The 24,857-nt window shown below is 55.1% G+C and overlaps 1 long non-coding RNA gene across 1 annotated transcript in view; it reads right to left on the reverse strand.

Moving 5' to 3' along the window:
* The window catches only part of LOC129399621 (uncharacterized), a 68,486-nt gene extending 49,246 nt beyond the window's left edge, over nt 1-19,240 (reverse strand). Inside the window, exons 1-2 of the long non-coding RNA XR_008627201.1 lie at nt 19,107-19,240; nt 1,374-1,498 (exon numbers count right to left, since the gene is read on the reverse strand). This is a non-coding gene — a long non-coding RNA (uncharacterized LOC129399621). The remainder of the gene's footprint in view (nt 1-1,373; nt 1,499-19,106) is intronic.
* Nucleotides 19,241-24,857: the final 5,617 nt, after the last annotated feature.

Consider the following 24,857-nt stretch of genomic DNA (forward strand, 5'->3'; position numbering starts at 1 on the left):
TCCTGCACGTGCATCTCATCTCCAGCCCTGGAGCCATCACCCCCCACCCCCCCACACACACACATCTTGAGCAGCAAATCTTTTAATATTCTTCTAGTCCACATGGGCAGAGTCTCTTGCCCCCACGCCTGGCTGTCTTCACCGGGGGCCCCTTGGAGGGGGTGGGTTGAGTTTCCCTCTCTGCCCCCCGAGCAGAGCCCTGGCAGCCGAAGACCTCCAGAACCCAGCCACAGCCACCCTCAAGGCCCCTCTCCACATACTTGGACGAGCCTCACACATGAAGGAACCGGCAAAGGAACCCAGGTGTGCGGGACCCGGAGCTGAGATCTCCAAACCTGCTCAGATCGGGACTGGGCCTCTTCCACCCAGATCCCCCATTTTCCAGTAGCTAGGCGGTCACACCCAGAAACTGCCCCCGGCGCCGTGTAATCCTGTCAACAGCCAACATCCAGAGACTATAAAACCAAGCTCCCACAACTACTCGGCCACATTTTCAGGTGCACAACATCTTATAGCCTAGTTCTCTCTCTCAAGAACTTGGCAAGCTACTGAGAGTTTCCTGCCCACATGAAAGCCTGGTAAGCTCCCCATGGCATATTCATATGGCAAAAACAGTAACAATGATGGGTCTCATTCCCCTGACCCTGAAGAGCCTCTAGTGCGGCACCATTGGGAAGGACAAGAAAAGAGAGGCTGCTAAAATCTCAGACTGGGATGAATAGAGACGTTACTAGGCCTGCTTGAGCAGACTGACGATCAACGGGATGACAGTGATACAGTGATACAGCCCACATCACATTGCTATTGGGGAATGAAACTCTTTCTCCATTTTACCGGCCACCCAGGCTCACAGCTTCAGTGTCAACCAGGGCTCCTAGATCTTGAAAGTCTTCTTCCTTCCTGACCCAGACTTCCTTGTCAATCCAGCATTTCAAAACTAAATCAGGGCCAAAGCCATAGTGTACCCTATAGGCCCTTTCCTTGCACGCAGCAGATCTGGGTTTGATCCCCAGTATCCCATATGATCCCCCCAGCACTGCCAGGAGTGATTCCTGAGTGCACAGCCAGGAGTAAGCCCTGAGCATGACCAGAGGTGACCCCCAAACAACAACAACAACAACAAAATCACTTCAGAGAGGAAAGAAATCGCTTCCAGACTATGAAAGAAATTATAAGAGTTTCCTAAATAAGTAACATAGTTACTAAAAAAGCACAATAGTGGAATAAGAAACCAGAGGTCAAGACTATGGCTGTCAAAAAAAAAAAAAGAGTATGGATGTTAAGAGGGCAAGAATATGGATGTTAAAAAAAAAAAAGAGAGAGAGAGCCTGGATGTTTGGCCAGAGCAGTGGGACAGCAGGGAGGTCACTCACCATGCACTGGGCGATGCAGATTCCATGCCCCGCACCACACAAGGTCCCCTGAAGCCCTCCAGGAGTGATGACCTGAGTGCAGAGCCAGGAGGAAGCCCTGAGCACAGCTGGTTGGGACCCAAAAACTAGAAAAGAGAAAGAAAAGAATCATGTGGATCTCTAGTGCACCCCAGTATGTGCAAACCTGTTCCCTACTCCCTGCAACAACAAAAAGGGAAAGAAAGTTTCTAATCAATTTTTTTTTCTTTTCGGGTCACACCCAGTGATGCACAAGGGTTACTCCTGGCTCAGCTCCAGGGACCATACGGGATGCTGGGAATTGAACCCTGATTGGCTGCATGCAAGGCAAACACCCTCCCTACCGTGCTATTGCTCCAGCCCCTCTAATTTTTTTTTTTGCTTTTTGGGTCACACCCAGCGATGCTCAGGTGTTACTCCTGGCTCATGCACTCAGGAATTACTTCTGGGCAGTGCTTGGTGGACCATATGGGATGCTGGGATTCGAACCTGGGTCGGCCGCATGCAAGGCAAACGCCCTACCCACTGTGCTATCACTCCAGTCCCTCTAATTAAATTTTTTTTTTGCTTTTTGGGTCACAGCCAGCAATGCACAGGGGTCACTCCTGGCTCATGCACTCAGGAATCACCCCTGGCGGTGCTCAGGGGACCATATGGGATGCTGGGATTCGAACCCGGGTCGGCCACATGCAAGGCAAACGCCCTACCCGCTGTGCTATCGCTCCAGCCCCACCTCTAATTAAATTTTTAGAACTGCCACCAAGAATTCTCCCCCTTCTGCTTGCTTCCTTCCCTCCTTCCCTCCTTCCTTTCCCCTCACCTCACCCCCCACCCCAGCACACCCTTCTTTTTCTTTTTTGGGTCACACCCAGTGATGCTCCAGAATTACTCCTGGCTCAGCTCAAGGGATCATTCCTGGCAGGTCTCAGGAGACCATATGGGGTGTCAGGGATCAAATCCAGGTCTGCCACATGCAAGATAAGTGCCCTACCTGCTGTACTATTGATCCTCTCTCCTTCCCTCCCTCCCTCCCTCCGCCCCTCCCTCCTTCTTTCCCTCTGTCCCTCCCTCCCTCTCTCCCTCCCCCCCACCTTGTTGTGAGGGCAACTCAGCAGTTCCAGGGATTACTCCTGGCTCTGTACCTGGAGGTGGCTCTGGGGACCAAACCCAGGCCTCCTGTGTGCAGCTTCTGCTCAGAATGCTGTGCCCTCCCCCGGCCCAATTCTAGCCGCTTCCTCTTAGAATATTTCCAGTTTGCTGGGCAGCGAGGCCATGGAGCTGCCCCCCTCCCCCCAGATGAGCTGCTTCTGGCCTAATGAAACTGACAACCAGAGGAACCCAGGATCTCTTCACTTAAGGACATAATCCCGGATTAATCCCCGGTAAACCCACTAGGGAGGCAGGCACAGCACTTCTCCGCGTGTCTCAGAAAGGAGGGAAGTGTTTGGGGAAGTGCTTGAGAATCGCTGGCTGTCATTTTTACAGGCTTCTTTTTTAAAGGCACGACTGTTTGGAGTCACCGGCAACACTGGCGAGGGGTTTGAGGACACAGCTTAGGGGAGGAGCGCGGGCTGCCCGTGTCAAGCCCTGGCTTGGCTTTGGTTTGCCTTTTGGGCTTGGGGATTTGGCTCACACCCAGCGCGGCTCAGGCGTTACTCCTGGCTCTGCGCTCAGTAATCACTCCCGGCTTGTGCTCAGGGGACCCTGTGGGATGCCGGGGATCGAACCTGGTCCGGCTGTGTGCAAGGCAAACGCCCTCCCCGCTCCGGTACCCAGATGGACATTCTGTGCCCATCACAACCCTCTGCCAAGCTGCCACCTGCGGACAGGGCCTGCCCCAAAGAGAAGGAAGACTGAGCTCCGAGTGAGGGCTCAGCCCCCATCACCGGCTCCTTCCCTGAAGGATGGGCCCAGCAAGCATCCCACAGGGCAGACTTGGGGGCAGGAGGGAGCTTCTCAGTCTCCTCCCTCAGGGCCTGTGAGGTCCTAGGGCAGGAGTGAGGCAGGTGTGGTCCAAAAGCAAAAACAACAACAATGGGCCAAGGGGCACCGCTGACCCTGAGCTGGAGAGGGTCTGGAGACCCCACGCGGTCTGGGAAAGGGCCCGCGCTGGGGCCATGCCTTAGCCCCCTGCCCCTCTATCCTGCCCTCAAAAGACATCTTTATTTTTTATTTATATATTTATTTTAATATTTATATATTAAAATATTAAATATTTATATATTTATATATAATGTATTTATTTATATATAATGTATTTTTATTTATAGTTTCCAGACTTGTATTTGAAACATTTTAAATAAATACACCAAGTTTTAAAAATGATTTCTAGTAAGTGAATTTGTAAATTCTACTATCAATTTTTAAAAATTTATTTATTTTTAATTAGTGAATCATCGTGAGGGTACAGTTACAGATTTATACATTTTTGTGCTCATGTTTCCCCCATTCAAAGTTTGAGAACCCATCCCTTCATCAGTGCCCATTCTCCACCACCAGTAAACCAGTAAACCAGTAAACCCAGCATCCCTCCCACCCCACACTGCCACTATGGCAGGGTATTCCCTTTTGTTCTCTCTCTCTCTGATTAGGTGTTGTGGTTTGCAATAAAGGTGTTGAAGGGCCATTGCGTTCAGTCTCTAGTCTATATTCGGCCCGCATCACCCTTCCCCCACATGACCACATTTTACTTGGTGTTCCCTTCTCTGAGTTGCCCAGAATGAGAGACCAGCCTCCAAGCCATGGAGACAACCTCCTGGTACTTATTTCTACTATTCTTGGGTGTTAGACTCCTAGTCTATTATTCTATATTCCACAGATGAGTGCAATCTTTCTATGTCTGCAAAGGACAGCTTTAGTTTTATTCTTTCGTTTTTGTGTTTGGGGCCCTGGCCAGAGGTGCTCGGGACTGATTCTTGGCTCAGTGCTCAGGGGCCATCCCGGCAGTGCTCAGGGATCATGTGTGGTGCCAGGAACGGGCCCAGGACAGGCCACGTGCAGGGCGAGTAGGCCCTGTGCTATCTCTCGGGACTCCGTTTGCTTCCACAGAGGCAGCACCCAGCAGGGGCCAGTCAGCACCCAGCACAGCAGTGCAACGTTCAGGGGGGTGTGCAGTGCCAGGAGGCAAAGGAGGGACTTAGTATTTTTGTGCCACACCTGGCAGTGTTCAGGGCACCAGCAGCGCTGGGGCTCGAGTCGGGGCCTCCTGCACCCGGGGCCTGAGTGCCCGTCCACTAAGCACCGCTCTCACTCCAAGCCACTGTGCTCTGCACTTGTCCTCAGAGGCCAATGGGCAGGTACCAGGAATCCGCCTCGGCCCACGTCCTCCCCACAAACCCCCAGTCGGCATGACGCAGGATGGGGGTTGGGCAGGTCACTCTGTGAAACCAAGCCAGGACCCCTTGAGCCACCCAGTGTGGAATCCGGGGAGAGCTGCAAGACCTCATGCCAAGGGGCCCCCTCCCACTCCCTTAGACGCCACGAGGAAGGTCGGACCGCACCTCTGCACACACGCTCTCCTGTCCATTGTGGAACGCCGGGGAAGAACCGGAGCCCCAGGGCCAGAGAGGGACTGCGGGGGTCAAGGTGCCTGTGTTGCATATTGCAGTCTGGGTTCGATTCCTGGCATCCTATAGGGTCCTCGCAGACCACCACGAGGGATCCTTGAGCACAGAGTGAGGAGGAAGTTCAGGAGGAAGTCCTGAATTACACCGCGTGTGGCCCCCAAATAAAAATAAATAATAATGATAATGGTGATGGGCTGGAGCGATAGCACAGTGGGTAGGGTGTTCGCCTTGCATGCGGCTGACCTGGGTTCTATTCCTCCGCCCCTCTCGGAGAGCCCAGCAAGCTACCGAGAGTATCCTGCCCACATGGCAGAGCCTGGCAAGCTACTCGTGGCGTATTCGATATGCCAAAAACAGTAACAACAAGTCTCACAATGGAGATGTTACTGGTGCCCGCTCGAGCAAATCGATGAGCAACGGGATGTCAGTGACAGTGACAGTGACAGATAATGGTGATGCAGGAAGAGACAGCATCCTGCCCCCAGAAGCACCAAGGGGCAGGGAGGCAAGCCTGGGGGAGGGGGTGGGGGGCGCTCAGAACTCCAGGCCCACCGTGGTTCAGAAAGGCCCTTTGCTGCCCAGTTTCAGAGGGAAAAGCCGGGCGTGAGCCTGGGAAGGCAAGGAGGGGGCCGCTCGGAAGACCCCCCAGGCTGGACTGGGGGAGGGGAGGGGAGCTTCTCACAGTATCAGGCGCATATTGTACCGGCAGCTGAAGCCGTATCATCTCGGCTGTCTGTTCACAGCGCTCTGCTATTCATAGAAAGCTACCCCGGTGCCCAAACAAGCACCATATGCCTCTTACCTAGGCAGGGAGGGGACAGTGGGGGGTGCGAAGTGTTTGTGGCCAGTGGCAGGTAGGAGGAGGGAGGGGTACTGGGGGGGCTCCGGGGACCATGGCCGCACCGCGTTCACAGGGACGGTGAGAGCCTTTGCAGAAAGAAACGCGCTGGCCTTGCACTCGGCCCGCTCTGGTCCCATGCCCAGCACCTGTACCGGATCCCCTGAGCCCCGCCAGGAGCGACCCCTGAGCACAGAGCCAGAAGGAAGCCTTGAGCTCCACCAGATATGGCCCCCAAACAAACTGTCACTGTCACTGTTACTGTCATCCTGGTGCTCATCGATTTGCTCGAGCGGGCACCAGTAACATCTCCATTGTGAGACTTATTGCTACTGTCTTTGGCTTATCGAATATGCCACAGGGAGCTTGCCAGGCTCTGCTGTGAGGGTGGGATACTCTCGGTAGCTTGCCGGGCTCTCCGAGAGGGCGGAGGAATCGAACCCGGGTTGGCCGCGTGCAACCTCTCAGAGAGCCCGGCAAGCTACCGAGAGTATCCTGCCCACACGGCAGACCCTGGCAAGCTCCCTGTGGTGTATTCGATATGGCAAAAACAGTAACAACAAGTTTCACAATGGAGACGTTACTGGTGCCCGCTCGAGCAAATCGATGAGCAATGGGACAATAGTCCTACAGACAGTGCTACCACCTAATACTTTCCCTCCTCCGTCTGTTCAGCTGCCAAGTCCTCCCACTCAAGTGTCTTAAATGTACAGGACTCGGCTTGAGGTGCTCACTAGGTCCTGCCTGAGCCTGGCTGGAGCTGGTTCTTCACACCTGGGGCACAAGTTTTCCAGTTTACTAAGCTCCAGCGCAGAACTATGTGTATAAGAATGTACACGGTGGGGCGGGAGAGAGGCTAGTGTGCACCCAGGTTTGACCCCCGGCTCCGCGTAAGGTCCTCTGAGCACCACCACAAGTGATCCCTGAGGGGCTGGAGCGATAGCACAGCGGGGAGGGCGTTTGCTTTGCACGTGGCCGACCCGGGTTCGATTCCCAGCATCCCATATGGTCCCCTGAGCACTGCCAGGAGTGATTCCTGAGTGCAGAGCCAGGAGTAACCCCTGTGCATCGCCGGGTGTGACTCAAAAAGAAAAAAAAATCCCTGAGTGCAGAGCCAGGGGTGCCCCCAAATGCCCGTATTGGGGCCACTGCTTTGCGTGCAGGAGACTGGGCTTCAGTCGCTAATCCCACAAGGAACCCAGAGCATTACGCCGAAAGTAGCTCTGAGTACCACCTGGGGTGGCCCCAAATAAAATAATAATGTACATTGGACAGTCGCATTAGTAAAAACTACTACATGACAGGTTGTTGATCAAAAACAGGGTTTTGATCTACCTAGTGGTGCTCGGGGCTCAGCCTTGGCAGTGTTGGGGGGACCCCACACACGCCACAGTGTAAGGCAAACTCCTGGATCTCTGTGCTACCTCTGCGGCCCTCTGAGGTGTCCAGAGCTGATGGACAGCCCCTCCTCTCAAGGAGCTTCAGGGGGTCAGGGTGATAGCACAGTGGGGAGGGCGTTTGCCTTGCACGAGGCAGACCTGGGTTCAGTTCCCGGCACCCGATATGGTCCCCTGAGCACCACTTGTATCACTTGTAGTAATTGATACCACTTGTATCACCACCAGGAGTAATTTCTGAGTGCAGAGCCGGGAGTAACCCCTGAGCATTGCTGGGTGGGACCCCCCCAAAAAAGCAAAAACAAAAGAAGGTGGGAAATGGGGCTGGAGCAATAGCACAGCGGGTAGGGTGTTTGCCTTGCACGAGGCCGACCCGGGTTTGATTCCCAGCATCCCATATGGTCCCCCAGCACTGCCAGTAGTAATTCCTGAGTGTAGAGCCAGGAGTAAGCCCTGTGCATCGCTGGGTGTGACCCGAAAAGCAAAAAAAAAAAAAAAGAAGGTGGGGGATGGGGCTGGAGCAATAGCACAGTGTAGGGCGTTTGCCTTGCACACGGCTGACCTGGGTTTGATTCCCAGCATCCCAAATGGTCCCGCGAGCACCGCCAGGAGTAATTCCTGAGTGCAGAGCCAGGAGTGACCCCTGTGCGTCGTCAGGTGTGACCCAAAAAGAAAAAAAAAATTTCCCTCTGAGATTGGTCACCTCTTACTTTAAACCCGGTCAAGCGTGGTGCGCTGCTCTTGGAGTCTGGGCGGGCGGTGTGAGGCACGAGATGTACAGGAACAGGTTCACTCGTGGGTGAGGCTCGGCCCGCGAGTGCAGAGAGCAGCCGTGAGCGTGGCCGAGGCTGAGTCCTGGAGAAGTCATGGCCATACTCACATGGCCTCCGGGGACAGATGAGGCATCAGAAGTGCAGAGAGGTTCATGCCCCTGGACCCTCGCACCAGGCTGTTTCGTTCAGGTGCCAGGGCTGGGAGGGGCAGGGAGGGGTCTCACCCGCCCCCCTCCAAGGCGCCCCGAATGAAACAGCCTGGTGCTGGGTCTGGCGGCATGAACCTCTCTGCACTTCTGATGCCTCATCTGCTCCGGGAGACCAAGTGAGCATGTGCTCTGTCACCTGGCTGGGGACAGAAGTGGGTTGTGGTTTGGGTTATTCCTGGCGTGCTCAGGGGACCATACGGGATGCCAGGGATTGGACCCAGGTTGGCTGCTGGGTGCAAGGCAAAGGCCCTCCCTGTTGTATTATCACTCCGGTTCCCTAAACGGATTGTATCCCGTGAAGCGCAGAGGTAACCCAGATGCAGCTGCTCTGGCCCCTTGTCCTGCCAGACGTGAGGGATGAGCACCCGGGAGCAGAGGCAGGGAGGGATGAAGGATGACATTCGAGATAAGGAGAGTTACTGTGGGAGAGATGAAGGGAGCCTCTGGGAAGGTTCTTTGATCACCAAATAAGGGAGGGGGTCGTGACCTTGACCTGCAGCAGCGCTCAAGAATAGGGCCGGGCCAACACCTGCTCCTGCCTGTCCACCCTACCATGCAGAGAAGGGGCTTGTGTGAAGGAGAGCAAGAAACGACTCACAGCCGCCCACCCACCCTCAGGCGTCTTAGACTGGAAGGGACCCGGTGACCAAGTCACAACACCCCTCTCTGCCTCCCGCCTCTTCTCCCCCTTGTCGTAAATCCCATCTGTGGTCGTCTCAATATGGCGGTCACAGCGTCCTTCATCCCCAGAGAGAAAGAGGCAAGAGAGAGAAATACCTTTCCCCTCCTGGGCGGGCACGGGGCCGCCGCTTAGTTCTCAGGCTGGAGACATTCTGCGAGGAGTTGCCCATGCCAAAAGAGGTTTTGCTGGGTCTGGATTCACGCTCGTGCAGCTGCGGAGCCCCGGGATCACATCTCGGCGGCGGGAGGGGCTGGTGCCTCCCACCTTCCCAAGAGCACCCTCGTGTCCTTTTGCTGCAGTTTTTGTCGTATCTTCTCCCCCTTGACCTCGGCTGAGTCTACACTGCCTACCGTCAGAGTTTCACCTTCAGAGACTGGGTCTCAGCCCTGCAGTAAGAATCATAAACTCTACACACACACACACACACACACACACACACACACACACACACACACACACACGGGAACGAGGCAGTGAGGCGCGTCAGCTGGCACACGTGCGGGGCTGAGTTTCAGACACAGAATACAGATGGGAGATATTTGTACCCAGGATCGTGGTTCTAAAAATACCACCCAGCATTTTGCTCAGAAATAGCGTGTGCATTTTCACATAGATAAAAGGAATGAAACAACATTTAAAAAAAATTGGGGAAGGGGATTGGAGTGATGGTACAGAGGGTCGGGCGTTTGACATGCATTCGGCCAACCTGAGCTCGATGCCCGGCACCCCGTATGGCATCCCGTGAGCCCGCCAGGGGAGATCCCTGAGCTCAGAGCCAAGAGGCGTCCTAAACGTCGGTGGATGTGGCCCCAAAAGATCAAAATCAAAAAAAAGCACACACAAGTAAACAAACACAACCCTCTTTTGTCTGCCTCCCAGGCAGGTATAGGACTCTAGGACTGCTTTGCAGAGGCAGCTGTGGGACTGCTCAGGGTCACTCCTGGGGGGCTCAGGAACTTATGCAATGCCAGGGATGGAACCCAGATGAGCCAAGGGCCAGACAAGAGCTGAACCCCCGACACCGGCTCTCCAGGCCTGAGGCATTCATTCTTTTGTTTCAGTTTTGGGGTCACACCCAATGAAGCTCAGGGGTCACTCCTGGATCCTCACTCAGGAATCCCCCTTGGCAGTGTCCAGGGGACCATATGGGGTACCGGAATCAAATGCAGGTCAGCCGCACACAAGGCACACGCCTTCCCCGCTGCTCTGTTGCTGTGGTTCTGAGACACTGTTCCTTTTGCAATCTGCTTTGATGACCTAAAAGTCTCCACTCATTTATTTTTTTAATAATTGTGGCGCCCAGGATCCAGCCCAGGACCTCACATGTGTCACCTCTGCTTATTTATTTATTTGTTTGTTTGTTTTGCTTTTTGGGTCACACCCAGTGATGCTCAGGGGTTACTACTGGCTCTGCACTCAGGAAATACTCCTGGCAGTGCTGGGGGACTATATGGGATGCTGGGAATCAAACCCATGTTGGCCGCGTGCAAGGTGCGTGCCCTACCCACTGTGCTATCGCTCCAGCTCCCTCTGCTTATTTTTTGAAAGGAAAAAAAATAAAAGGTATCCTTTATAGTTTAGTCGAATCAGCAGCAATCTGAGATGCCCTGGCTTCAGCCTCTGCACTGTGATACTGGGAGCGCAAACAAGGTCATAGGGCACCCAAACCACCCCGCCGAAAATGATCCCAGAAAGGCAATCTGGGGCCCGGGCTAAGAGTTTGCAGGTTATCAGCGATACAAGACATGGCAGCCATATCTGCTTAGCATACCTCTTGCTCCATCTTCCCCTACAATGACAGGACTGAAATCCAGACACGTGAGAGAGAGAGAGAGAGAATGGGAGGGAGGGAGAGAGAGAGAGAGAGAGAGAGAGAGAGAGAGAGACAGAGACAGAGACAGAGACAGAGAAGGGGGGAGAGAGGGAGAGGGAGGGAAAGAGAGAGAGAGAGAAGGAGGGAGAGAGGGAGAGGGAGGGAGAGAGGGAGAGGGAGGGAGGGAGGGAGAGAGAGAGAGAGAGAGAGAGAGAGAGAGAGAGAGCAGGGGCTAAGCACTTGCCTGGGATCAATCCCAGCACCCCCTAGGGTCCTGACCCCTTGAGGTCCCTAGGAGGGGTCCCCCAGCACAGAGCCAGGAGTGAGCCTGAGCACAGTCGGTGTGGCCCCCAAAACCAAAACAACAAATCAAACCAAGATGCTATCCCAAGCGCAGTAGGGACAGCGAAGGAACTCAGTGCCCGGAAGCCATCTCTGGCCCAGCTCTCCAGAGTCCCGGCCTGGGTTTGGCCGGAAGGCGCTGGGGACAGAGATCTGTCCTGAGGAGGCTCTCGGCAGAGAGAGAGGTCAGCCCACGGCCCACAGCAAAGGTCAAAGGGAAGCTTCCGCTTCAGAGGTGTGGGCAGGCATCCTCACCCCAGGGGGGTCTTCAGCTTGGACTGGGGACCCAGGGTGGGGGGAAACCGAGAGCCCACCTCTCAGGGAGATGGAAGACAGTGGCGGGGGTGGGGGGCTCAGAAAGATCCCCCCAGGGATAGGGCCACTTGAGAAAATTGGATTTAAAAGCTGCAACATGAGGGCTGGAGCCGCAGCACAGCGGGAAGGGCATTTGCCTTGCATACGGCCGACCCGGGTTCGATTCCCAGCATTCCATATGGTCCCCTGAGCACTGCCAGGAGTAATTCCTGAGTGCATGAACCAGGAGTAACTCCTGTGCATCACCGGGTGTGACCCAAAAAGAAAAGAAAAAAAAATCAGCAACATGGAATTTGGGGTGAAGAGAAGTAGACTGGGAGGGGAGTTAGGGCAGGAAGGCCGGGAGGGCCAGCAGGGGGACTGCATCCCCATCCCCAGCTGGGCTTCAGGGAGGCGGGCCAGGGGGACAGAGGGCCAGGGGCTGGCCACAGCCCAGAAACCTGGAACTCAAAGGAGCTATTTGAGTTTAATCCTCCCCCACCCCCTGGGAGGGGGGAAGGAAGGGGAAGCAAGCCCCAAGTCTCAGAGGAAAGCGCTTTATTGTTTTAAGGGACTACCTCTGGGCCTGTCCCTAATTTTCTGGGGCTTGTTCCTGGTTTAAGAGGAGAACTTTTATGTCACCCATGAGTGTCTGCATTTTTGTGGGATTCAAATATTCCTTAATTAGGTGTTGTCTCTTTACAGAAAGAAAAAGACGCCTTTTATTTCATTTTACTTTGCCGTTTTAATTTACTCCCTTTCGTGTTTAATAACTAGGTAGGGAAATGTTCAACAGCTGCTGTAAAATATTACAGCCCCCAACTCCCTGGAAACTTCTAGTGCTATCTCCCATCTCGGGGAAGGAGCAGCAGCGGGAGGGGACCCACAAATCCCAGCTCAGGGGCGAGGGTGGCATCTCCCCCCAATTCCAGTGGCATTTCACTCCCACTCTGCACAGTTCCACAGCCTTCCCTCTGGGTTGGCGCTGGGGGAAGAGAACAGGGGTGGGGTGCAAAGGCCGAGTCTGGGGGGAAACTCGGGAGGGGGACGGCCTCCATCCACCTCGCAGTCCTCCAAAGTGACCTGCAGGTAAGGCGGGCGCTTGCCTTGTGCACGAACAACCCATGGGCCACCCCTGGCACCACAGGTGCTCCCTGAGCCCTCCCGGAGTGACTCCTGAACACAGAGCTGGGAGCACGCCCTGAGCGTTGAGGTACGGCCCAGACACCTCCCCGTCCCTTCTCTCCGTCAGCTGGACCAGAAACCAGGAGGCAGAGACCAAGCAGGAAAGGGAAGAGGCTGTGGGCGTTTGGGGGAGGGTCAGGGGTGCTCCCAGGGGGTCTGGATCACAGATCTGCAGAGCTACTCGGGCCCTGGGGTCTGTCCACAGCACTGTGCGTGATCCTTAGACCCTCGTTCTGCTGGCAAAAGAACCTGTCATAAAATGTAATACTGACTATAAAACAAATCAGCGCTTTGAAATGACTCGCTTCAGATGTTTTCATAAATCCCGAATGGCTCCAGCACTGCCCACAATGGGTAATATCCACGTGTTAACAGTTCCAAGGGACACACATACATGGCAGGACACGCACACAGGGCTGGGGGCACACACGGCCATGGACACCACACACACACACACACACACACACACACACACACACACACACACACGACCATGACCAAACACAGAGAAGAGCTTGGAGACACACAAACACCACAGACCGGAAACACAATGTTTGGTAGGGCGCTCTCTCTCTCTCTCTCTCTCTCTCTCTCTCTCTCTCACACACACACACACATACGACCATGACCAAACACAGAGAAGAGCTTGGAGACACACAAACACCACAGACTGGAAACACAATGTTTGGTAGGGCTCTCTTCTCTCTCTCTCTCTCTCTCTCTCTCATACACACACACACACACACACACACACACACACACACACACACAATGTTTGGCTTTCCTGTGATCTCCTGCTACACTTTGTTGACCTCACAAAGTCCAAGCCAGGCAACAACTCCAGTATTCTGAATTCCTGGCTGGAGTCCCCTCCGTCACAGTGCTCTGCACGGATAAGCACAAGTGAAGCAGCGAGGCCCCCGCTACATGGACAGATGGAGGGACACATGCCAGGGACCAGAGGCAGGCCAGTGGGCAACTCCCCCGCACACCCTGCCTGGTTTGATCCCTGGCGCCACATACAGTCCCGAGTACAGAGTCGGGCAAGCTCTGTACGCCTCGCCCGTGGCCTCCCCTCCGAAAAAGGAAATCATGCCAGATGACTGCCCCACGGCACTGAACTAACAGAGGCCCAGACAGCCCAAGAGCCCAGTGCACGGGACCCGCCACTCTTTAAGCCAGTAACAGACCCGCCACCACACGCAACAGGCGTGTCCTACACCATTGGGGAATGTGTAAGGATGGCAGACAAGGGCACCATGATGGGGCCACCTTGGGATGCCAATCAGAGCACATTCCCTCCTGTCACTGATTTTGGTCTGTGGGAGTAAATACGTGTACACGAGTGTTTATAATTGCCCACCTAGCCCTACATTGGAATATTATGTGGCCCTTAAAAGGAATAACACTCTTGGGACCAGAGGGATAGTAAAGCAGGTGCTTACCTTGCTCACAGCCAATCTAGGCTCCATCCCCGGCACCCGCTATGGTCCCCAAGTCCACCAGGTATGATCCCTGAGCACAGAGTCAGGAAGGAGCCCTGAGCACTTCTGGGCGTGGCCCCAAAATAACAGCAACAAAAGGAATGCCATTCTGATACCTTGAAACAAGGAGCCTGAAGAACACGGCGCCCAGTAAGAGAAGCCAGACCCCAGTGGTCCAGTACTAGACGAGGCCATCACACGAGGTAGCGGAAAGGTCAAATTCACAGCGGCAGACACAGCACAGAGGTCCTCGGGGCTGGGGGCTGGGGAGCAGGTGAAGCTAGTGACAAGCAGGCCTGGGGTCTGATTAGGAAGAAAACCATGCAGAGATGCGCATGATGGCTGTACAACTGTCAGCCACCTTGACATCACAAAATGGAAGATGGTACCACAGCCTTGCACCTGGGACCCCAGCTGGGTCCCAGCCCCGCACCTGGTCCCCAAGTGCTGCCAGGAATGATGCCCTGGGCCTCAGTGAGTGCAGCCTTAAGGTCAAGAGCTTTGGGTGGCCTGGGGCATCAGTGCTCTGGGCTGCCCTGGCTGTCTTCCGGGTTTTCTCCTGCCTGAAAAGCACTTGCCTGGAATCCAGTTCCTCATGATTCTGCCCCTCAGCGTGACAAGACTGGGGAACCACCAGTGCAGTTGGCGGGGGGGGGGGGGCCGGGAGGGGGGCAGAAAGGGGCAGCTCGAGGTGAGGCTAGAGGCTTGCCCGGAGTTTCTCTCGGTAGATAGATGAGACACACCTGACTTAAGCCACACAATTTTCTTTTTTTTGCTTTTTTGGGTCACACCCGGCATGCACAGGGGTTACTCCTGGTTCTACACTCAGGAATCACTCCTGGCGGTGCTCAGGGGACCATATGGGATGCTGGGATTCGAACCCGAATCGGCCGTGTGCAAGGCAAACGCCCTACCCGCTATGCTATCGCTCCAGCCCCAGTTTTCTAATGTTGACTCTTTGGGGCTCAGTTTATTGAAGAAATGGCCAGAGCGACGTCCAATCTTTGCCCCCTAAGTGGAGAAAGGCATTGGCATGACCCTTCCAAGTGCAATTCTCCTCCCCTCCCCCCCCCCCCCGACCAGCTTGAATTTCCCTCCACAGGGGCAATCAAGAGCTCCAGGATTGTTTCTGTTTAGCTGCGACCCAGCTCAGATCCAACATGGCACCTCCCCCATGCCTGTGGCCACTGAGGAGCTGGGTCGGAGCCCTGGGTTGGGATGAAGACAATTGTGAGCACTGCGCTCACCAACTTTCATGTTGGGAACCCCCCAACAAGTGAGCAGCTGGACCTGACGGGCTCAGTAGACCCTCCAAGTGGGAGCAAAGCACAGGACTCCCCCAAGGGCCTTGGGGGGCGGCTGGGTGAGGTTTAGACCAGTGAAGTCAGACTAGAACAGAGACCAAGACTGCGCATGTGAACGGGTCCAAAGGGAGAGAGCGCAGCCTAGTCGAACATCAGGGATAAGCTGTCAGCCCGCAGACGCCTTATCTACACCGCCTGCCGCAGGCCAGGAGAGGACAGAGGTTAAAGCTCTTATCTGGTCTGTAGCTGATATCGATTTGATCTCTGCCTCGCCTCCACATGAAGTGCTCTGAGAACTCTCAGGAGTGACCCCTAAACACACAGCCAGGAGTGAGCACTGAACACACCCAAACAAAATTAAAACACCAAAGCCCACTAACTCAGGGCTGGAGAGACAGAGGAGAGGGTTGGGTGCTTGCCTTGTAGGTGGCTGACCGGATTCAATCCCCCGCAGCCGAGTTCAATCCCCCGCAGTCCCTGAGCATAGGAGTGATCCCTGAGCACCGCTGGGAGAGTCCCCAAACAGACCAATCCCCACCACCACCAAATCAACTACTTCACCAAATTCCCATCAGCTCATAAAATACCTCCCTGATGGGGCTGGAGTGATAGCACAGCGGGTAGGGCATTTGCCTTGCACGCGGCCGACCCGGGTTCAAATCCCAGCATCCCATGTGGTCCCCTGAGCACTGCCAGGAGTAATTCCTGAATGCAGAACCAGGAGTAACCCCTGTGCATCGCCAGGTGTGACCCCAAAACCAAAAAAAAAAAAAAAAAAAGCTCCCTGATTACCCTTCTCTCCTCCAAATGATGTTATCTTAACCAAGGTGTTTTGGAGGGTGGGGAGGCTGAGAGAAATGGAGAGAGAAGCTGGCGTGAGCTGCATTTTAACTCTATCTTTAATGTAGACTTTCTCCATTTGGGTTTCTTCCTCTAGGCTACCCACACTCTAGTCAGGGCCAGGATGCCCAGACTCTGGTTTTACATATTTTAGTTTGAATATTTTGGGTTTTGAGACACACCTGGCAGTGCTCAGGCTTCCTCCTAGCTCTGCGCTCAGTGCTCCGTGGACCACATGGAATGCAGGATGGAGCCAAGGTCAGCCGTGTGCAAGCCCACCTGCTGTACCATCCCTTCAGTCCCCCTGATTTTTTTTTCTTTTTGGGTCACACCTGGCGATGCTCAGGGGTTACTCCTGGCTCTGGATTCAGGAATTACTCCTGGCGGTGCTTGCTCGGGGGACCATATGGGATGCTGGGAATCGAACCCGGGTCAGACATGTGTAAGCTAAACACCCTACCTGCTGTGCTATCGCTCCAGCCCCCAGTCCCCCTGATTTTAAATGTGCCCTAGAGACTGAGAGACAGATAACGCAGGGGTTAAGGTGCTTGCCTTGCCCATGGGACACCAGTCTCATCCCCGGCCCCACACAGGGTTGCCTGAGCACCACCGCCAGTGTGGCCGACCCTCATCCCAAAATAAAAACACACAGTGTGTGTAGACTTGTCTAATCAAATGCACGTTTCACAAACACCGACACTCCACAGACCACAGCAGAACCGTGACAGACAGACTCAAAGGAGTGTGTGCGAACTGTCTTCGCTGTGTTTGGAGAAATATTCCAGAAAGCCCTGTGTTGCTATGTTGCTTTCTGTCTGCACATTTGCTCCTGCTCCTGATTTTTCTGGAAAGCCTGGTCCTTTCTGGGCCTTCGGCTGGGACTGGCCCTTGGGGGAAGGGAGGGAGGTATGTTAAGTTGGAAGGAGCCAGTTGGAAGGAGCCTTCATTTGGCTTCTTCCCCTAGTTGCCACTTGGCTGTTTGGTGCAACCACTTCCTGTTTTTCTAGAGAAACCCAAGTTCTCGAGGGGCTGGCCTGGTGGTCAGCGGCAACAACATGGTGGGGTCTCTGTCTGACCAGCAGTCCCCTTGAGAACCACTGCTGCTGGCTGGCTTCTTTCTCATCCTTGTTCCAGCAGGCTCAGAGCTGCAGGAGACCCTGAAATTGAAGGGTGAGAGGCCAGGAAAGAGGGGGTGTGCAGAAAAATGGGGAGCAAAGAGACCTAGGACTGAAGACACCACCCCTCAGAGCCAAAGGCTGTGCCCGAAGCACAAACTCAGTCTGGTGAGTGGAGTTGGGGGGGCCACACCCCAACCCTCTTCTCCCCACAGCCATGCCTGGGGGTTCCCATTGTGGGGGACATTGCAGGCAGCGCTTGCTGGACCTGCACCCACATGGATTCACTCAGCATAGGTCAGAAAAGCAGGGATCACTGGTGTCCCCACGGGCAAGTGCCTTAACCCCTGTACTATCTCTCAGTCTCTGGGACTCATTTAAAATCAGGGGGACTGAAGGGATACCACAGCAGGTAGGGTACTTACCTTGCACATGGCTGACTTCTGGGGTTCACTGTATCCCCATTCCAACTCCCCCTCTGTCCACCCTACAGATTCTCCGGAGTCAACCAGGCCTGGCCTTAAAACTCTGGGGAGAAAGGCGAGACCGGCCCGCAGAACCTCATGCAATGGACAGGGGAGCCCCAAAACACTCCAGTTTCTTGGGGAAACCCGTTAATGGGATGCTTGTTCCCTGGTCTCTCCCCAGCCTCCCAGTAAGTAACGCATCACCGCTCAGAAGACACCCGGAACCGGATCACCAGTGACCCGTGGCCTCTGCTGGGCCTCCTGGGTCCCCTCCATTTCCTGTGCAGGAGGGACTTTGCAGTAACTGCGAACGGAAACCGGGACCAGGAGGGCAGGGGCACATTACCCCCAAGTTTCTGCCAACGGAGAGTGTGCAGGGAGCCCGGACGCCGGCGCTGGAACGCTGACCCGACACGGAAGGAATCCAGCGGGTGCTCATGGGACACAGACACACACACACAGACACACACACACACACACACACACTCACACACACTGCAGTCCCGCCTGTCCCCTAACCAGTCACTCTGCTTTTTGTGGGACGCGGTGCAGCTGCGCCGCGGCCCGCAGCCTGCTCCCTCCCTCTCCAATGAAAGCACTTGAGCGAGCTGGACACCACAGAGGGGGCGGCCACGGCTCGCACAAACCGTTGCAAAGACCTATTTCACGCGCACCCCGCGCGCACGCACACGCGTCCCCACGCCAGCGTCGCGCGCCCCAGGCCTGGCCCTTTCGCCTTTGGAGCCGCCTAAGCAGGACGCGCTTTCTGGCGCTTTGCTCTCCGCTTCTCCCCTTCTTTCATCCTTCCCCCTACGGAACTGCCGAGTTCTCCTGGCCAGGCTCTTGCCCAGTCGGCACCGCCCCCCGGCTCCCCACCCCCGCGGGGCGCCCCTCGCCCTCCAGCCCGGCCCGGAAAGGAGCTGGGGGGGTCTCGGAGCCGCGCGCGCGCGCGCGGGCGCCGGGAACGGCGGCGCTGGCCTCGGGCCTGCTCCCTGTTTGTTTTCCCTTCGCCCCCTGAATGCTAGATTAAGACGTCCAGATTACTCGGGCCGAGTAATGCCGGGAGTCAACACTCGAGCAAACAAAAGTGCTTGCACAACTCCGCCAACCCCGCTGGGACCCCGGGCCGCGGGCTGGGGAGAGCGAACGCGCTCCGGGCTGCTAATTACAAATAACTGATGATGTGCTCGCCGAGTAATTGATTTAATGAAGTTCCTATGAAACTATTAAACCCGGGTGGAGGTCAGGCGGCGGGCGCCCCGGAGCGCCCATTGTGGGCTCTTGAACTCCGCCGGGCTCCCGGGGAAGGACATCGGGGCTAATAGGGGAAGTCACAGCTGCCCGCGCCCCCGCCGCGGCCCGCGCCCTCGGGCCCCGCCGCCCGTGCCCCGCGCCGCCCGGCTTACCCACGCCACTCCCAGCCCCGCCGCCAGCTCCCGGGGGCCGGTCCAAAGGGCTCCCGGCCTTGTCAAGAGCGGGAAGTTGAGCCTGGACTCGTGCGCACCGCCCGCCCGCCCGCAGCCGGCCGCGTCCACCGCCGCCCGCCCCTCCCTCCTCACCCCACCCCTGCCACTTGGTGCCGGAACTCGAGCCAGTGTGCCACGCAGGGTGCTCGCGCGCTCTTGGCAAGGTGCCCGGAGGCCGAGCGTGTGCCCAGGGCGCTGAGGTGGGGGGCGGGAGGGGAGGGGCAGCTGTGTGTGCATGAGAGCGCGCGCGCGCCCCCGTGAGTACCAGGCCAAAGGTCAGCTGTCCGCATCTCTCGGACCCTGCGAAGGGGCCTGATGGTGCAAAAAGAGAGGGAGGCTCCCCGCCCGCCCCTCCCCCCAACGAACCCCTCTAAGCGCACCAAAATAAGCGGGGCAAGAACGATCCGCTAGGCAGCTGGGCCTGGGAGCACAGCGACCTGTGGCGGGGACTGCCTCGGCCTCGCTCCTTCTCCCCTGGGCCCACCTCGGCCCGCTTCCTGCCGGGCTCAGGCGCTTTCTGGCTCTAGAGAGATGCCTCCAGCGCCCAGTGCGTGTCGGTGGGTACAGGCTTCAGATTCTACCGCCTCCCCTCCACCCCCACCCCAGCCCGGCCCGCAGCCCCCTCCGGTCGGAACGAAGGAGCGCGCTCTCGGCGGGAACGCGCGCTCTCCGGGAGCCCAGGCGGACACCGCCGGGGGTGGAGGCATCACTCGTTCCCAGAGCATCTAGAGCTAAGGACGGGCGCGCCAGCCCTGCCTCTGGCAGCCAGTAACCGAATCCTGCGCCCCCCACCGCCACCCCCGCCAGAGAGAGCGTTTAACCGCATCTCCCCCTCCTCCGGGAATCCGGGGATCTGTCCATCTGGAACGCCACACCAGGAACTGGGCGCCCCTGTAGGCGTTCTGGCTGCCGGAATCAATCTGCCAGGGTTCCCTGCACGTCTGTGCCGGGCCAAGTCCTGTCTCTCCTCATCAGGAACGGAGAGTTAAGGCTTTCGGAAGGCATGCGTTTCATTTATGCCACAGTTTGCTGGCAGTCAGCTCCTCCGCGCCTGCCTTCCTCCCCTTCCTCTCGGTTAGGAATTTCCAGCTGCTGAAATCAACTTCCATTTGGTTGTGAAAGTGGGGATTTTTGTTTGTTTGTTTGTTTGGGAGCCACACCCAATGCTGCTCAGGGGTTGCTTTTGGCCCTACAATCAGGGATCATTTCTGCCATCTCAGGGGGGACCAGAGGAGTGCTGGGCACCGAACCTGGGCTGGCCCTGTGCAAGGCAAACTCCCTACCCACTGTACTATCACTCCAGCCCCCCTTGGCCTAGTTGTCTAGTTGTTGGCCTCCAAAGCTAAGTCTGGGGGACTTAACCTTAACCCTGTGAGACTGTTCTAGTCCTGGAAGAATGACCACAAAGATGGTTTCCTACTGAAGGTCTCAGTTTTGACATTTGTAAAATTGGATCAGATGTCCTGGGCTTTGGGGGACCTTCTTTAACCTATAAAGAAGAGGGGGGTGGGGTGATAAGACAGGGGGTAGGGCCTTTTGCTTTGCAGGCTGCCAACCCAGTTTGATCCCCGGCATCCCATATGGTCCCCTGAGCATCGCCAGGAGTGATTCCTGAGAGCAGAGCCAGGAGTAACCCCTGAGCATCTTCGGTGTGACACACTCACCCACTCCCCATAAAAGAGGGAAGGGGGGCAGAGGAAGACATTCAGACCTCTTTCCTCTCTCTGAGGCTCAGCTGTAGAAACCAGCCAGCCCTCGTGGGCTGCCCCTTGGACATCCGCAAGACCCAGGCTTTCATTTCTCCCCACACTCCGGAAAAATCAGGCTGAGGGGTTGGGGGTGGCAGTGGTGGTGGTTGTGTTTCCAATCCAGCCAAGCCCAGTGACCCTGGTTTGCTTCCTTCTCCAAAATGTGGACCGAGGCAGGCCCACTGGGGCGGCCTCCAAGCCCTCTCAGCCCAGCCCTCCTCTGCCCTGCACGCTCACTGGAGCCGCCAAGCCGGCTTCCCTGATAGGCCATGACACGTCTCTTCTGCCTCCAAATGAGAAGTGACAGTTGCAGTGGGCTCAGACAGTGCGCGTGAGCAGAGCGCAATGGGACACGGGCCCATTGACCAGGGGGCCCCCCTGGCAGGCTTGGCGGCCCCCAAGCTGCCTTAATTAATACCATCTTAAAGAGTCCAGCAGCTCTCGGAGAAGACAAAGTTGAAGAAAGCCTTAAAGGCTGAGTGCCCCGCGACAAGCTCTTACACTCCGTGTCATTCAATATTTAATGCGCCCGCTTCCAGTGCTACTACTGGTGCTCCTTTCTCAGTGAGGACATTATTTTTTCACGGTGCCCATAGCCAGGGAAAGCCCTTTAGGCAAAGAAAATCAAAATGTTTGTTGTTTTGGATGACTTATAACTCTTGTTTAACACAAGCACTTTCAGCAAGGCCTAACAGGCGCAACCTCCAAAGCAAACAGCGCACAAAAAGCGCATTGTCTGGCGGACTACCCCTTTTCTCCGCGGCTGGATGGGGGTCCGTCTCCCAGTGAACGCCGCCATGCCATTCCACTTTTGAACTATTGTTTTTGAGTTATGCCATGTGGTCAAAAGGAGCCAGAAGGGGCTGGTTTCCAGGCTCATAAGACAAACGAGTTGTCTTTTCATGGAAATCCCCCCGCGACCCTTGAAAACGGGGTTTAAATGTCACCTCCGCCTGTTCTAGCGGGCACAGAGCTGGAGGCGACCGTTCAAAGCGCCGGGCTGATAAACGACCCTTATTAAATATGGCCCGGTCGGGGTCGGGGTGGGGGGAGGGGGTGCCACGCGCGCAACAGCGCCCCTCGCTGGACAGCCCTGGACGGGCCGGAGCCTCCCGCGCATCCTAGGATGGCCCCAGGGGCCGGCCCTAGGGGGCTCTAGGGATCGAGATGGGGAGGTGTGGGGGGAGGTGGGGGCGAGGGCGGTTGTAATACAACTTATCTGCCGCCCCCCATGCGTGCCCTAGCCCATGCGCCCCCATCCCTGGAGACCCGGGCGGGAAAGGTTGGTGAGTTTCCCCGACTTCTTTTTTTGTCGCTTGCGGAGTGGCGTCTGCAAGTCTGAGCTGCAAAGTTACTGATTTGCAGGCGGCGCGTTAAGGCCGCCCATGTAAGTAATTTCGCCGGGCACCCCAGCAAAGGAGAACAAATCGCTGACAAAGGCGTGCGCTTTCGATTCAGCGGCGTCGTTAAGGCAACCCCCAAGTATTCCTCCTATAATAAGTTCCACTTCAAAGGGTTTCTCATTCAGCGGGCACTGCTCGCACTTTTATTAAGTCCGGGCTTTTTCACTGGGAGGAATCATCTGTTTGGTTATTTTTCATCGTGTTTATTTTTCACCATTCACACAGTACTTGTATTAAATAAACAAAGAACAATCGCTCTGCAAATAAAAAGTACTTAGGTGGGGAGAGAAGGAATAGGAAGGGGGGGCTTGGCCCCCTAGCCCCCTCCCCCCTCCTGACACCTCACACCCCCCACCCCCCACTAGGCTTTCTCTTCTCTCTTTCTTTCTCCTTTCTCTCCAGGAGGTACTAGGAGGAAATCTTAATAAAGGGTGGGTGGACATGTGTGTGTGTGTGTGTGTGTGTGTGTGTGTGTGTGTGTGTGTGAGTGTTGTGTGTGTGTGTGATACACCTGTGTCCTATGGCTATGATGTGGATTTATGTGTTGGAGGGGGTGTTTATTTGGTGTTTTTTTTCCTTTTTGGGCCATGCTCAACAGTGCTCAGGAGTTACTCCTGGTGGTGCTCAGGGAGTTACGTGGGATGCCCAGGATTGAGCCCACATCAGCCGTATACAGTCCTGTCCACTGTCCTATGACTCCAGACCCAGGGAGACATCTGGGGAAGGGGGTAGGCCCCAACTTCCTGCAAGTGTGTTTTAGCAGAACCATCTCCAATACTGCAGGTACCCATCCCCCAGGGCCTCCCTGGGCTGCCCATGATCCAGGGGTCCTGTGTCTGGCTTGCTGGCTGGCTTACATGTGCCATGAAAGCAGTAGTTTGAATTTCAAAGAACACATCTTTCAACCTTCCAGGCCTGACCAGGCAGCAGGAAGATGTGTGCATGTGAGCTCACACATGGTGGGAAGGGGGCTTTGTGCATGGATGCTGTGTGCCTGAATGTCTGCAAATTTCAGGTCCAGGAGAGAGTATGTGTGGGCACCCCAGGGCTGTTTTACTGGAAAGGGGGAGTCTCGTTCCCTAGTTCTCCACTCCACAACCCCATTCCTCAGAGGTGGGTATCCCCGATAAATGTCTATGTTGGTAGATTGGGGGGAAGTGGGGTGGACAGGAGCCTGTGCACTGGGGACGGGCTATAAAGTGTTCGTAAGTGTCTGCTTTGTTGTGTTTGCGCATCCCTGTCTCTGGGTTAAGGGAATGACTTGAGAAGCCATATTGTCTCCTCCTATTCCTCTCCCCAGTTGTATTTCTGAACCGAACTCCTCTTAAAAACTATGTCTGGGGTTTCAGAGAGGTGATAATTAGTAGGTGGGTAGTGATAGCAGGATAGGAGGAGGTGATCCATTGATAGGAGGGATGGAGGAACCTCAAGCGCCTTCTACGAAATGCAAGAAAGCCAAGACTAGTAGGAAAAGACGCTGGATTCGGACAGCTGGGGTAGTTTGCCAGGAGGCAGGGCCTCCTTTCCTGTCTCCAATGCTGTCCCCCATGTGTGGCCATCTATAATTCCTTAAAAGAATGGAATTCCCTCCCTGCAGCTCTTTCTCTCTACTTGAGATTTTAGGAGCACTGGCTTTACCAAAGAGCATCCTGAATGGGGAAAACACACACATAAATGCCAACTAATGATGTGTTTCCAGATTCTCCTAGCTCGGAAAACAAAGGTATATGATTTAAAGAGTGTCTGTGAGGGCCACATTTGGCCCAGGACAGATGAAGTCTTTTGATGATCGCCAACTTAGTGTCAATAAGTGCTTTTCTTTGAGACATATTCAGATGGGACCGTCTTGCTTGCCAATTGCCATAGAAATCTTAACACACCATGAAGATTGTCCAAGCGCCAAGCCTTCCGTTCTGGACGAAATTACTTTGAAGTGGCGCAGGACGAGCAGTGGTCAATTTTAACTCTATAGACTGGACAGAGAGGGCTGGGAGAGAGATTGTGCATTTTCAAGCAGAAAATAAGAAGGGGAAACTTGTTTGCTCCACTCTATACAAGGTTCTGCTCATTGTCAGATCTTTCATCTTTTATATTTCCCATGAATGATTCATGTCTCAGTGGCTTTGTGCCACCCTCCCTTTCAGCAGAAACTTCATTAGGGAGCTATAAGTTTTCCCATTGATCAGGGCCCATGTATGACTGTTTTTCTCCTTCGTGTGCTGGCTATTGTCTTAGGCTTCAAACAACTCTTTGCAAACTGTTTCACCTTGACTACATTTCACAAATCCAACTCTTAGAAACTACCAGAACCTTCTGGACAACTGTGTAGTGACTTCACTACCAATGGTGTATTTTGGGGTCATATTTTTAAAAAAAAGACTGTGCCTCTTACAGGTTTTGTATCAGCACAATTTAAAAAAATGCACAAGAAAAAAAACAAAAAGCAAACCTGAACTCTTATGACTCTTCAGTGGCCAATTACAAGTCACTTGCATATTTCGTTATAGTCAAAGAATGGAATCGCTCCAATATACTGGCCT

This window comes from Sorex araneus, chromosome 1 (genome assembly GCF_027595985.1).
Source record: "Sorex araneus isolate mSorAra2 chromosome 1, mSorAra2.pri, whole genome shotgun sequence".
In the NCBI taxonomy this organism is placed as follows: Eukaryota; Metazoa; Chordata; class Mammalia; order Eulipotyphla; family Soricidae; genus Sorex; species Sorex araneus.